The sequence below is a fragment of the Ursus americanus genome, chromosome 33, assembly GCF_024610735.1.
Source record: "Ursus americanus isolate L20-20 chromosome 33, mUrsAme1.1.p, whole genome shotgun sequence".
NCBI classification, from domain to species: domain Eukaryota; kingdom Metazoa; phylum Chordata; class Mammalia; order Carnivora; family Ursidae; genus Ursus; species Ursus americanus.
This window is the reverse complement of record NC_142159.1, coordinates 32209550-32222698: the sequence shown is the minus strand read 5'-3', so window position 1 is coordinate 32222698 and position 13149 is coordinate 32209550. Positions and strand designations below refer to the sequence as shown.

General features: G+C 47.2%; 1 long non-coding RNA gene across 1 annotated transcript; it reads right to left on the bottom strand.

Moving 5' to 3' along the window:
• Positions 1-485: 485 nt before the first annotated feature.
• Positions 486-12720, bottom strand: LOC123780126 (uncharacterized). Its single transcript, XR_015722721.1, has 3 exons — positions 12530-12720; positions 8894-9066; positions 486-1248 (listed from the first exon to the last, which is right to left on the bottom strand). It is a non-coding gene; the product is annotated as an uncharacterized LOC123780126 (long non-coding RNA).
• Positions 12721-13149: the final 429 nt, after the last annotated feature.

Sequence of the window (13149 nt, the reverse complement as noted above, 5' to 3'; positions counted from 1 at the left end):
TTGAGTAACAAAATCTAACAGATTGATTAGAGTTGGTTTGGGTCTTCAGAGTTCAACTCTAGAGGCCTTGTCTCTGCCACCTTACTTTTACAATGACATTTTCAGTGCACAGTGATTACTCATTGGGTTTTCCTTTCCCTCTGAATGGTTTATGGCAACAGGAGTCATCGGCCATGAAATTGCAGGAGATCTCCGAATAAATACTATCATTGACTGAAGGGAAACAGCTGCACACATTTGTACAGATTTCTATAACACCTAATGTAAAACAAGGCATCACACTGGACCTGGCGAGGTGGTTCTCCTCCCCCTCTTCCTCCTCCTTCTTCTTCCCCTCCTCCTCCTTCTTCTAATGGAAATATCCTGATTTAGGTGGGCAAAGGCTGGATATGTTTTCTTAAGTGAAAAGCAATGGAGACATCGTGGAACTGCTGCAAAGATTGAAACCCATTCATATACACACCCATTTCCTATTCATTAAAGCAAAAAAAAAAAAAAGCTATAAATTAACTTACTGAAGAAAACCACAGGCAAGTATATGTATATGCAGATACATATATGCACATATATCTGCATATTTAATTTACCTATTTGAAATCTTTTCCCCCATTTAAATTCAAACAAGTCCCTTAATGAGTCTTCATCTGTCCCTTCATTTGTTCATTTGTCATGAGTCCCCAGAAATGAAAGACTCCATTTTATGAATGAAGATAAAATGTTCCCTGAATAGTGAATCTTTCTTAATAAAAGGAGAATTCAGGTTAAAGAAAGGGGGATAATCAGTTCTTGAGGGCCTTGGGTTATTTTTTCTAAAGTTTTAATTCATTTATATCTTCACTAAAAAGAAAAATGTAAATTATTCTCTGGGTTTCCATTTAGCACACAAGTGAGTTCTAAGATATTATTTGAGGGAATTAACAGCCGAAATTACCCTAAGAGAAAATCAATAGTATTCAGTAATGTGTAATTGCATTTTATTTTAGTGAATGTTAGAATAACGACATATACGTGTTAAACCACAAGCATCTTACGGGCTTTAAAATATGTGGTTAGGGGATTTTCCAGCTGCCACATATCCTGCCAGATGCTTCGGGTTTTTGGTCTATTCCACAGATTCGGAATGAAGAAACTTGCTCTGCAGAAGTGCCAGGGCCTGCATTCAGATGCTTTCCTTGAAGATTCCTTGAATCTAGTTTCATGGTGTGATGAATAAAGCAGCACTGTCAATGAGATTAAGTCAAGCTGCCCCTAAAAATAACACAGATTGAGCAGTTATTTCATGATTCATCCTTTAGTTTTGTCTTCTTAAAAAATTTGTTATTAACAAGCTAAGTGCTCGTTAATAATAAATAAATGAATAATAATGAATGAATAAATGAAGGAATGTATAGCTCAAATATAATCTTCTCTAAAAAAACTCGGTGACTCTTTCCTAAGAGATTTCCAGAATCATGCACTTCTTGATTTATTCACACTTTCAGTATGGCTTTTCTAACTTTGCTTTAGTATTATGATCATGTGTTTTATTTCTCTGTGACTTTCTGGTGTGCAAAGAGCACATTTTCTGTTTGCCTTTTCATTCTCAACACAAAGTGTGGCATTTTGCATATTAAAGATGATTAGGGAATGTTTGACAAAAGAATTAAGGAATGAAGCAATAGGCTTCCTAAGCTTAGTCTCACTCCGTTGACAGTATCAATTAGATCATTACAAACTCAAGCCTTTTATTTCATCCCTTCACGAATGTTGGTAGAGTGCTTAATATAAAGTAAATGCATCCATAGCTACCGATCAGCTTTCCATTGAAGATAACATCCGTGAACGTAAATAAGGGAGAGGAGGGGAGAAATCCCCAATGGCACACAAAGCCCGAGGCTAAAGCTCTGGGGGCAGGAGATACGAAGTTACTATGGGCTCCAGAAAAAACTAGTTAGGGTGCTGTTGGCTGCTTAACCTTTCTGGTTATTGGTTCCTTCATTTGTATGATGAAGGGATCACCTTAATGATAAAAATTCCCCATAGGTCTAACGTTTTATTTTTGTGATCGATAGCTGTACTGTTCAGGGACAAGCTCTGTAGGCTCCTCATCACATTGCTTGAAGTACAGGCATCAAATCATTCTAATGGGTATCAACAGGGGGAAACCAGACTTCTAAAATGATTCTATGTGCAAAAAGCTGCACAAACAGAGGCAATGAGAGGTCAAGTCCTGGTGGTGGTGTGTGGTGGGGAGAGAAAGCTTCAAGAGAAGTGTTACCAAAAAATATGGACACTAAACCTAGGCTTTTCAGGGTGAATTTTGCAGGGACACAGCAGGGGACGTAATGGGAATAGTCGTTCCAAATGTCAAAAACAACATGTGCAAAGAATAAAGGTTTGAAGCGGTGGGAACATAAAGGAAATTGAAAGTAGTTTGGTTTTGTTGGAGAATTAATCTGTGTGATGGAGACTGGAGTCATAGGCAATAGTCAGACCTAAAGGATCTTGGATTCCATGTCTAATGGTGTAGACATTCTTATTTGTGCGGTGATGGACCATTTGGAGGTGTTTTAACAACAGAGCGACATGACCGATCATTGTTTGCAAAGCTCATGACGGCTGCTGTGTAAAGACTAACTCAAGGAAATAAAAGGAAAAGCAGTGGGTCTCTAAGAGGGAAGTGAGGTGAAACTGCAGGGGAGATGGTGAAGGGGTAAACTGGAACAGGAGCAGTGACCTGGAAAGGGGCGCAGGACAAGAGAGATTTGTGAGGGAGAATCAGCAAATAAGATTTGTTAATAAACTAGATTTGGAATCAGGGAAGAATTACAGGGCAGAGTAGGAGATTCTTTTAGGTCGGGCAACTGAGGGGAGATGATGTCATTAAATGAGATGGGCAACGTAGAAGCAGGAACATGCTGGTGGAAGAAAGATGGCGAATTTGGTTTTAAATATGTTAAATCTGAAGTGCCTTTGGAACATTCAGGAAGGAATAGCCTTTTGCAATTAGTCCAACAGTCCTGCCTTGAAAGTCTAACATCATGCTCTCACCCCTTCCTCATTTCCTACCTTTCTCTGCTTTCCTGCTCTAGCCAACACTACCATCTTTAGATTCCTTGAACATGCAACAGTTTTCTGCCCAGAGCTTTTGCATTTATTATTTACTCTACTTAAAATAATTTCTGAGGGGCACCTGGGTGGCTCAGTCGGTTAAGTATCTGCCTTCAGCTCAGGTCATGAATTTGAGGTCCTGGGATCAAGCCCCACGTCAGGCTTCCTGCTCAGCGGGGAGCATGCTTCTTCTTTTCCCTCTGTTTCTCCACCCTGCTGCTCGTGCTTGCTCTCTCTCTCTCAAATAAATAACAAATTATTAAAAAAATAATAATTTCTAAGGTGCCTGGGTGGCTCAGTCTGTTGAGTGTCTGACTCTAGATTTCAGCTCCGGTCATGATCTCAGGATCCTGGGATCCAGTCCCACATAGGGCTCCCAGCTGAGCAGAGAGTCAGCATGAGATTCTTTCTTGCCCTCTGCCTCGGCCCCTCCTCCCCACTCACATGTGTGCTCACCCTCTCTCTCTAAAATTATTTCTCCTAAAATATTTATAGAAATGGTTTATGTTTATTATTATGTCTCAGAATATTTTCTTCTTAGAATCACCTTCTAGTTCTATCTCAGGTTGCTCATTACCCCAGTCATCTTTATCAATTCCTATTTTATTTCCTGCATTGCTTATATGACTATCTAAAATAGTCTTGGTTATTTATGTATTTACTTGCTAATTGGTTGTTCCCCTCTCCCCACCTGACAAAAAAGCTCTGTGGGAACATGGATTGTTATTCGCTGTTTCTACACCCACATCTAGAACAGAGCCTCATATGTACTAAATGCCCTGCCGAAATTTATTCAATGAATGACTGAACCTATGGCCGTGGAATTATGGAGAAAGGATGGGCTGATACTCAGTGGGGGGCACAAGAAGATTTACTGGGGAGTTTCAATTGTCCAAGCCCCTTCTACAGCTCTGGGAGAGCTGCTAGCAATGGGTTCACACAATCAGATTTTGTGTGTGTGTGAAATTCACAAAATAAGATATTTTAACCATGGTAAAAGTACTATCTTTTTTTAACTCTGACCTTTTCTACTCTACCCTCCTCATGTCAGGTGATGTTGAAAAAGGCATATTTGAAATCTGGCTTGAAAAGTTAAGTTGGGATACATTTAGTTTGGTTTTTAAAGGATGATATTATATAGTTCACAAAATAAAAAAACAAATGCAGAATTACATACAGACAGGGATATTTACTTAGAATGAGAAAAGAAATAATAAATTACAAATTTTAAAAAACTAATACCTTAAACATCACAAAGTCCAGAGAAATAACGTATTTTTATGCTATTTATTTCTGACGTACTTCTGTAACACTTCTTTTCTGATATTTTTGGCTGGGTACTCTTTGACCTCCTCTTCAAATTCCAGTGCTTTGGTGATATAATTTTCTTTCTTTCTTTCTTTCTTTCTTTCTTTCTTTCTTTCTTTCTTTCTTTCTTTCTTTCTTTTTCTTCCTTCCTTCCATCCTTCCTTCCTTCCCTCCTCCCTCCCTCCTTCCCTTCCCTTTTTCCTTCCTTTCCCTTTCCCCTTCCCCTTCCCTTTCCTTCCTTCTTTCCTTCCTCCTTCCCTCCCTCCCTTCCTTCTAGACTCCAGCCCAGCTAGAGCACAACACGAGCCTTGAACTCATGACCCTGAGATCAAGATCTGAGCTGAGATCAAAAATCAGACACTTAACCAACTAAGCCACCTTGATGCCTCAGTATAATTTTCTATACAAATAATAAAAAGAAAATTCTACTTTTCCACTAGCATGGTTGATTTTTTTTAAACATTGGTTGTTTGAAAAAATATTTTTAGCATTATAACTTGTTAATGCAATATCATATAACTTTAAGGATTGTTTTCAAATTTGGGAAAAATCTCAAGTTTCCTTCACACAAGTTGTTACTTTCATACTCACTGACTTCACAGGTTTGTACCCTACAAACACAGGAATTCTGATAAATTCTATTTTGTGTAATTGCCACTAAAAAATAGTGTGCTTATCTGTGCATATACCCAAAAAGAAAGAACTTCTATTACTTGAGAACCAAACTCTCTAATTGCATGTTATTCATTGAACATTAGAAGAATTTTCAGTTATGTACATTTCAAAATTTATTTCTCCTCCATTCTTCATATGCTTCTGGTACTGAGTCACTCGGGGTACATTCACATTTTGATGAAATCTTTGGCCCTGCTGCTCTGTCACGCCATTAGATGAGTCAGTATTTGGGGTTGCCTAGGTGACCTACTAATAACTTAACTATATACCTACACAGCTATACGGACGTAGTTGATATATATACAAGATGGCCTAAGGGAAAGAGGAGATGGACAAGACAGGAATTCTCACATGAATTGTTTAGTAAAGAAGTCAGTAAAAGATTTAGGAAATAAATGGGCAGAGAGGAAGAATTATAACAGGTAAAGGCAAATATCATGGAAGAAAGGCAAGGAAAAATTTCATGTCTATAAATATGTTTAAACAATGTTTATACAGTACTAAACCACTAATCATTATGAACTGATTTTAAAGAATTAAAAATTAAGATAATATAAAATACTGGATTTTAGAATGGAAAGTTTTCATATAAAATTGGAACGAATATACTTGTATTACTTTCCTAAGGCTGTTGTAACAGATTACTGCAAACTGAGTGGGTTAGCCAACAGAAATTGTCTCATATTTCTGGAGGCTAGAAGTCAAGATAAAGATGTTGGCAAGTTTGGTTCCTTCTGAATGTCATGAGGGAAAGAATTGATCCAGGCCTTTCTTTTTGGCTTATAGACAGTTGTTTTCTCCCTAGGTCTTAATTTTTTCTTTTTCCTACACATGTTTGTCTCTAGGTCTGAATTTTCCCTTTTTAAAAGGACATCATCGTACTGGATTAGGGACAGCCCTAACGATCTCATTTTAACTTGATTGCCTCTGTAAAGACCCCATCTCCAAATAAGGCTATATTCTGAGACATCAGGGGTTAGGACGAGAACATATCTTTTGGAGAGGACACAATTCAACCTGTAACACATTAAATTTAAAATTATATTTAGTGTTACTAAGTAATGAGTGAAACAATAGGATGGTAAGCAAATGTCATGATTAAAAAATTGAGCTACCCTATGACCCAGCCATTGCACTACTGGGTATTTACCCCAAAGATACAGACATAGTGAAGAGAAGGGCCATATGCACCCTAATGTTCATAGCAGCATTGTCCACAATAGCTAAATCGTGGAAGGAGCCGAGATGCCCTTCAACAGATGACTGGATTAAGAAGTTGTGGTCCATATATACAATAGAATATTACTCAGCTATCAGAAAGAACGAGTTCTCAACATTTGCTGCAACATGGACGGCACTGGAGGAGATAATGCTAAATGAAATAAGTCAAGCAGAGAAAGACAACTATCATATGATTTCTCTCATCTATGGAACATAAGAAATAGGATGATCGGTAAAGGAAGAAAGGGATAAAGAAAGGGGGTGTAAGCAGAAGGGGGAATGAAGCATGAGAGACTATGGACTATAAAAACAAACTTGAGGGCCTCAGAGGGGAGGGGGGTGGGGGAATGGGATAGACCGGTGATGGGTAGTAAGGAGGGCACGTATTGCATGGTGCAGTGGGTGTTATACGCAACTAATGAATCATCGAACTTTATATTGGAAACCGGGGATGTACTGTATGGTGACTAACATAATATAATAAAAAATCATTAAAAAAAAAAAAGACTGGTATGCAAGATCTACAAAGAACTTCTCAAACTCAATACAAGAGAAACAAATAAACAAATCATAAAATGGGCAGAAGATATGAACAGACACTTTTCTAATGAGGACATACAAATGGCTAACAGACACATGAAAAAATGTTCAAAATCCTTAGCCATCAGGGAAATTCAAATAGAAACCACACTAAGATACCACCTTACACCAGTTAGAATGGCAAAAATCAACAAGGCAGGAAACAGCAATTGCTGGAGAGGATGTGGAGAAAGGGGATCCCTCCTACATTGTTGGTGGGAATGCAAGTTGGTACAGCCACTCTGGAAAACAGTGTGGGGTCCCTTAAAAAGTTAAAAATGGAGCTACCCTATGACCCAGCCATTGCACTACTGGGTCTTTACCCCAAAGATACAGACGTAGTGAAGAGAAGGGCCATATGCACCCCAATGTTCATAGCAGCATTATCCACAATAGCTAAATCGCCGAAGGAACAAAGATGCCCTTCAACAGATGACTTGATTAAGAAGCTGTGGTCCATATATACAATGGAATATTACTCAGCTATCAGAAAGAACGAGTTCTCAACATTTGCTACAACATGGACGGCACTGGAGGAGATAATGCTAAGTGAAATAAGTCAAGCAGAGAAAGACAATTATCATATGATTTCTTTTATCTATGGAACATTAAGAACTAGGAAGATGGGTAGGGGAAGAAAGGGATAAAGAAAGGGGGGTAATCAGAAGGGGGAGTGAAGCATGGGAGACTATGGACTCAGAGAAACAAACTTGAGGGCCTCAGAGGGGAGGGGGGTGGGGGAATGGGATAGACTGGTGATGGGTAGTAAGGAGGGCACATATTGCATGGTGTACTGGGTGTTATACTCAACTAATGAATCATCGAACCTCGCATCAGAAACCAGGGATGTACTGTATGGTGACTAACATAATGTCATAAAAAACATTAAAAAAAATAAAAATAAAAAAATAAAGTCCTGTAGAAGGAAGCACTCTGTCAAAACAATCAGCCTTTGAAAATTATAGGAACATTATAGCTAGAAAACTGACAGCTATGAAGTTTCTAAGTGAACTTCTAAACTCTAAACCACTTTCCCTTGGTTCCGTGAAAGAAAACATTTTATTTCAAAAATTTACTTGACGCTTATTCTGTTGTTGTTGTTGCTGTTGATGACCGCTCTTCAGTTCCACCTGAAAAAGTATATTTCTCATTTTGATAAACCTAGCACATTAGGCATCGGCACCCACTGCCACCACTGCCTTCAAAGCTTCCACTTCAAGCTGCAGTCTCCTTACCAGCCTGCAAGTCTCTATTTCTTCATTCAGCCTAAACTAATTGTGCCCACAACTCTGTCTCTCATTTTCTGCTTCCCTCCTGGAATTCAGCTACCTCATCCTCAGCTTCCTGGAAGCTAATCAGAAATAAAGTGGGAAAGAGAACTATAGTAAAAACAAGGGTCCTCTTGGAGATGATCACAGAGCAACTCAGGAATCGTTGCCTGGGTTCTCTTGCTACTACTGTAAAATCTACTTCACAAACAACAACAAAACCAAATGTGCACGCACACAAAAGAAGGGAAGTCACGGGATCCAGAGAGCCCAGGATCTAAGACCAGGAACGGCTATAGTAACCCACAGGACTGTGGGCCTGAAAGCAGCTAACCCAGACTGGAGCAGTCAAGACTGAAGGAGCAGTACTCTCAAGATGAAATGATAAAGTTCCTGCTGTGCGTGAAGGTCCAGAGAAGAAATTTACACAGCTGGGGAGTATGGAGATAAAGGAGGAGGTAGAAAAATAAGCATTTTAAAAGAAAAAGAAGCATTTGAGCAAAAGAGCAATTAAGGACATCAAGAAAAACAAAACTTTATGCAAGAAATTATAGCAAACTCTGCAGCTACAGATACTTTTTACAAGGTCATAATAATATAAATGTGAACACGGATCTAACAAAATCATATTACTAAACTGGGAGGCTCCCAGGTCCTATATATATAGGCTTTCCATGAAAGAGTCATTCCAACCCCTCAGGAACACTGGTCCCATTAAAACCACGGGAAAGCACGTGTGTCTCCGCACATACCAGTTTGCTTCTCTTAAAGGCGGTTTCTGATGCTCGTGCAGGGGGAGCAGCGAGAAGGGACGCTATTCACGTGCTCCGTAACCTCAGCAAGCGGCCCTACTGGTTCCACTCGGAGTATCTGAAGAGTCCGAAGGCAGTTCACCTCGAGGCTGGCTGGTGGAAGCGATCTTATGCTGGAAGAGAGCACATCCGGCATGTGGAGTGTGTATCACAGACCCTACTTCATGTTAACCAGTGGGACCCTGAGGGCGAAGCTGATATCTTGAATTTGGTCGGCCTTATTACCAGAAAGATGTAGCCAAGACGATCATGAATTTAGCCGACTATCACCACCAACTCCGGGCACAAAGCTCAGAGGAGGTCCCTGCCCAGGACGCATCCACCCAGTGGTCCCCTGAGGCTGCCCGCGAGGCTGCGACCCCGCGGTCCCCTGAAGGCTGCCTGTGAGGCAGCCACCTGTAAGCCCCCCCCCTCACTGCCAGCAAGGCGGCCACTGGGAGCTACCCCCCACCCCCTGCCTGCCAGGAAGCTACCGGGAGCTACACCCTCCCACCCTGCACTGCCCGCCAGGAGGCTACCTGGAGCTCCCCCGCCCCGGCGCTGCCCCGGAGCCTGCGACCCAGAGCTCCCCCGGCGCTGCCCTCGAGGCTCCCCAACCCCACCCCCCACCCCCCCCACCCCCCCCCCCCGCCAGCGAGGCTGCGACCCAGAGCTCGCCCCCGGCGCTTCCCCCAAGGCGGCCACCCGGAGCTCCCCCCAGCGAAGCCAAGACCCTGAGGCGGCGACCCAGAGTTCCCCCCCGGTGCTGCCTACGAGGCTCCCCTCAGCGCTGCCCCTGAGGCGGCCACCCGGAGCTCCCCCGACGCTGCCCGAGAGGCGGCCATCCAGGGCTACCCCCCCCACCCGCGCTGCCCGCGAGGCGGCCACCCAGAGCTACCCCCTCCCACCCCGCGCTGCCCGCCAGGAGGCTACCGGGAGCTACGCCCTCCCACCCCGTGCTGCCCGCCAGGAGGCTACCCGAAGCTTACCGCCGGCGCAGCCCACGAGGCGGCCACCCGGAGCTCTCCACCCTCCCCCCGCGCAGCTTTCCAGGAGGCTACCCGGAGCTCCCCCAGCCCCGATACTGCCAACGAGGCGGCCACCCGGAGCTCTCCCCCCACCCCCCCCCCAGCGCAGCCTGCCAGGAGGCTACCCGGAGCTCCCCCCCGCCCCGGCACTGCCCGCGAGGCGGCGACCCGAAAATCCCCCCAGTGAAGCCCGCGAGGCGGCAACCCGAAGCTCCCCCCAGCGAAGCCCGCGAGGCGGCGACCGGAAGCTCCCCCCAGCGAAGCCCGCAAAGAGGCGACCCGGAGTTCCCCCCGGTGCTGCCTGCGAGGCTCCCCTCAGTGCTGCCCGCGAGGCGGCCACCCGGAGCTCCCCCCTCCCACCCCGCGCTGCCCGCCAGGAGGCTACCCGGAGCTACCCCCCTCCCACCCCGTGCTGCCCGCCAGGAGGCTACTGGAAGCTTACCGCCGGCGCAGCCCACGAGGCGGCCACCCGGAGCTCTCCCCCCTCCCCCCGCGCAGCCTTCCAGGAGGCTACCCGGAGCTCCCCCCGCCCCAGCGCTGCCCGCGAGGCGGCGACCCGAAGCTCCCCCCAGCGAAGCCCGCGAAGAGGCAACCCGGAGTTCCGCCCGGTGCTGCCTGCGAGGCTCCCCTCAGCGCTGCCCGGGAGGCGGCCACCCGGGGCTACCCCCCCCCACCCGCGCTGCCCGCGAGGCAGCCACCCGGAGCTACCCCCTCTCACCCCACGCTGCCCGCCAGGAGGCTACCCGGAGCTTACCGCTGGCGCAGCCCATGAGGCAGCCACCCGGAGCTCTACCCCCTCCCCTCCCCCCCCCCAGAGCGCGCAGCCTGCCAGGAGGCTACCCGGAGCTCCCCCCGCCCCGGCGCTGCCTGCGAGGCTGCGACCCGAAGCTCCCCCCAGCGAAGCCCGCGAAGAGGCGACCCGGAGTTCCCCCCGGTGCTGCCTAGAGGCTCCCCTCAGCGCTGTCGGGGAGGCGGCGACCCAGAGCTCCCCCCTGGCGCTGCCCAAGAGGCGGCCACCCGAGGCTACCCCCCCCACCTGCGCTGCCCACCAGGAGGCTACCCGGAGCTACCCCCTCCCACCCCGTGCTGCCCGCCAGGAGGCTACCCGAAGCTTACCGCTGGCGCAGCCCACGAGGCGGCCACCCGGAGCTCTCCCCCCTCCCCCCCTCCCCCCCCTCACAGCCTGCCAGGAGGCTACCCGGAGCTACCCCCAGCGCAGCCCAAGAGGCGGCCACCCGGAGCTCCCTCCCCCCCCCCCCCCCCCCCCCCCGCAGCCTGCCAGGAGGCTAACGGGAGCTCCCCCAGGCGCAACCCGCCAGGAGGCTACCCGGAGCTCCCCCTGCCCCGGCGCTGCCCGCAAGTCGGCGACCCTAAGCTCCCCCCAGCGAAGCCCGCAAGGCGGCCACCAGGAGTTCCCCCCCCCTGCGAGGCTCCCTTCAGCGCTGCCCCGGAGGCGGCAACCCGGAGCTACCCCCCCCCACCCGTGCTGCCCGCGAGGCGGCCTCCCGGAGCTACCCCCTCCCACCCCGTGATGCAGGCTACCCGGAGCTTACCGCTGGCGAAGCCCACAAGGCGGCAACCCGGAGCTCCTCCCTGGGCAGCCCACGAGGCGGCCACCCGGAGCTCTCCTCCCTCCCCCCTCCCCCCCTCGCCCCCCCCCCCCCCCCGTGCAGCCCGCCAGGAGGCTACCCCGAGCTCCCCCCTGCACAGCCCGGGAGGCGGCTACCCGGAACTCCCCCCTGTGCAGCCCGCCAGGAGGCTACCCGGAGCTCCCCTGCGGCACAGCCGGCGAGGCGGCCACCTGGAGCTACCCTGCAGCAGCCCTGGAGGCAGCGACCCAGAGGTCCACCAACGCTACCCAGGACCCGGTTACCAGGTCATAAAAGCACTTCAGGCCCGGGAGCAGGAGCTAGGCAATGATAAAGTGGAAGACCTTGCTGCTACTCTATTCATCTAAGTCCCGCTTCTTCAGGCAGAAGCTGGGGAAAGAATGGTGTGGGTAGTTCTCAGTCCCTGTCCCCAGGTAAATGTTTGCAAACACTGATCTAAAGAGTTCTAACAAAGAATTGAATTTCCCTTAAAAATAAAATAGGTGATGGGGATTAAGGAGGACATGTGATGAGCACCAGGTGTTGAATAAGTGTTGAATCACTAAATTCTACACCTGAAACTAATATTACACTATACGTTAACTGAAATTTAAATAAAAACTTTAAAAAAGAGAAAGAAATGAGCTATCAAACAATGAAAAAACATGGAGGAACCTTAAATGCTATTACTAAGTGGAATAAACCAGTCTGGAAAGGCTACAAACCGTATGATTCCAACTATGACATTCTGGAAAGAGCAGAACTATGGAGACAATAAAAAGATTGATACAGGGTAAGAGGTAAAAAACGACCCACATAGAAGCATTTCCACCATGTTTCCCAAGATTCAAACTTTACCGCTTAGGTTTGATACATTCGGCAGGAGAATATCAGGGACAAGAAGGAAACCTTAAAAGTGTTCAAACAGCAAGATTAAAAATTCAAACAGTGAGTTGATGTGGCTGGCCATGCCTCCCTACCTTGGGCTGACCGAGTCTCTCCCTGGAGATTTACTTGGGGCTCAGGAGCCCGGCTCGGCGCTGCAGGACCGGAGGCCATTCCCCACGCCAAAGTGGACTCCAGAGCCAGGCGCCAGGCGGGGGGCGGGGAAGTCTGTGCCTGAGCATGCGCCTTATTGGCTCCTGCCCGGAAGCCGTTGGGGAGAGTGCACCTGCAGCCAGTTAGCTTGCAACCGTTGTGCATGTGCTCTTGGTGCTAGGGAGGCCTGCAGGCGCTGTGCTGCTTCCTTGTTTGTTACTAAGGCACTGTGATTGGCAGCCCTGGAGAGTCTACTTTTTCCAACTGTATTAAGGAGACCCAGGGGAAAAAAAATAACGCTTGCCAGGGGTGGAGGTGGAGGAAAGATTAACAGAGGACACAGGATTTTTAGGGCAGTGAGAATACCCTGTATGCTATTATAAGGATGGCTGGATCATTACATATTTGTCCAAAACCATGGAATGTACTCCAAGAGTGAACTTTAAGGTAAACTGTGGACTTTGGGTGCTTATGATGATGTCAATGTCCACTCATCCTTGGTAACAATGTACCATTCTGGTGAGTGGTCAGTAATGGGGGAGGCAATGGAGGAGTGTGTGTG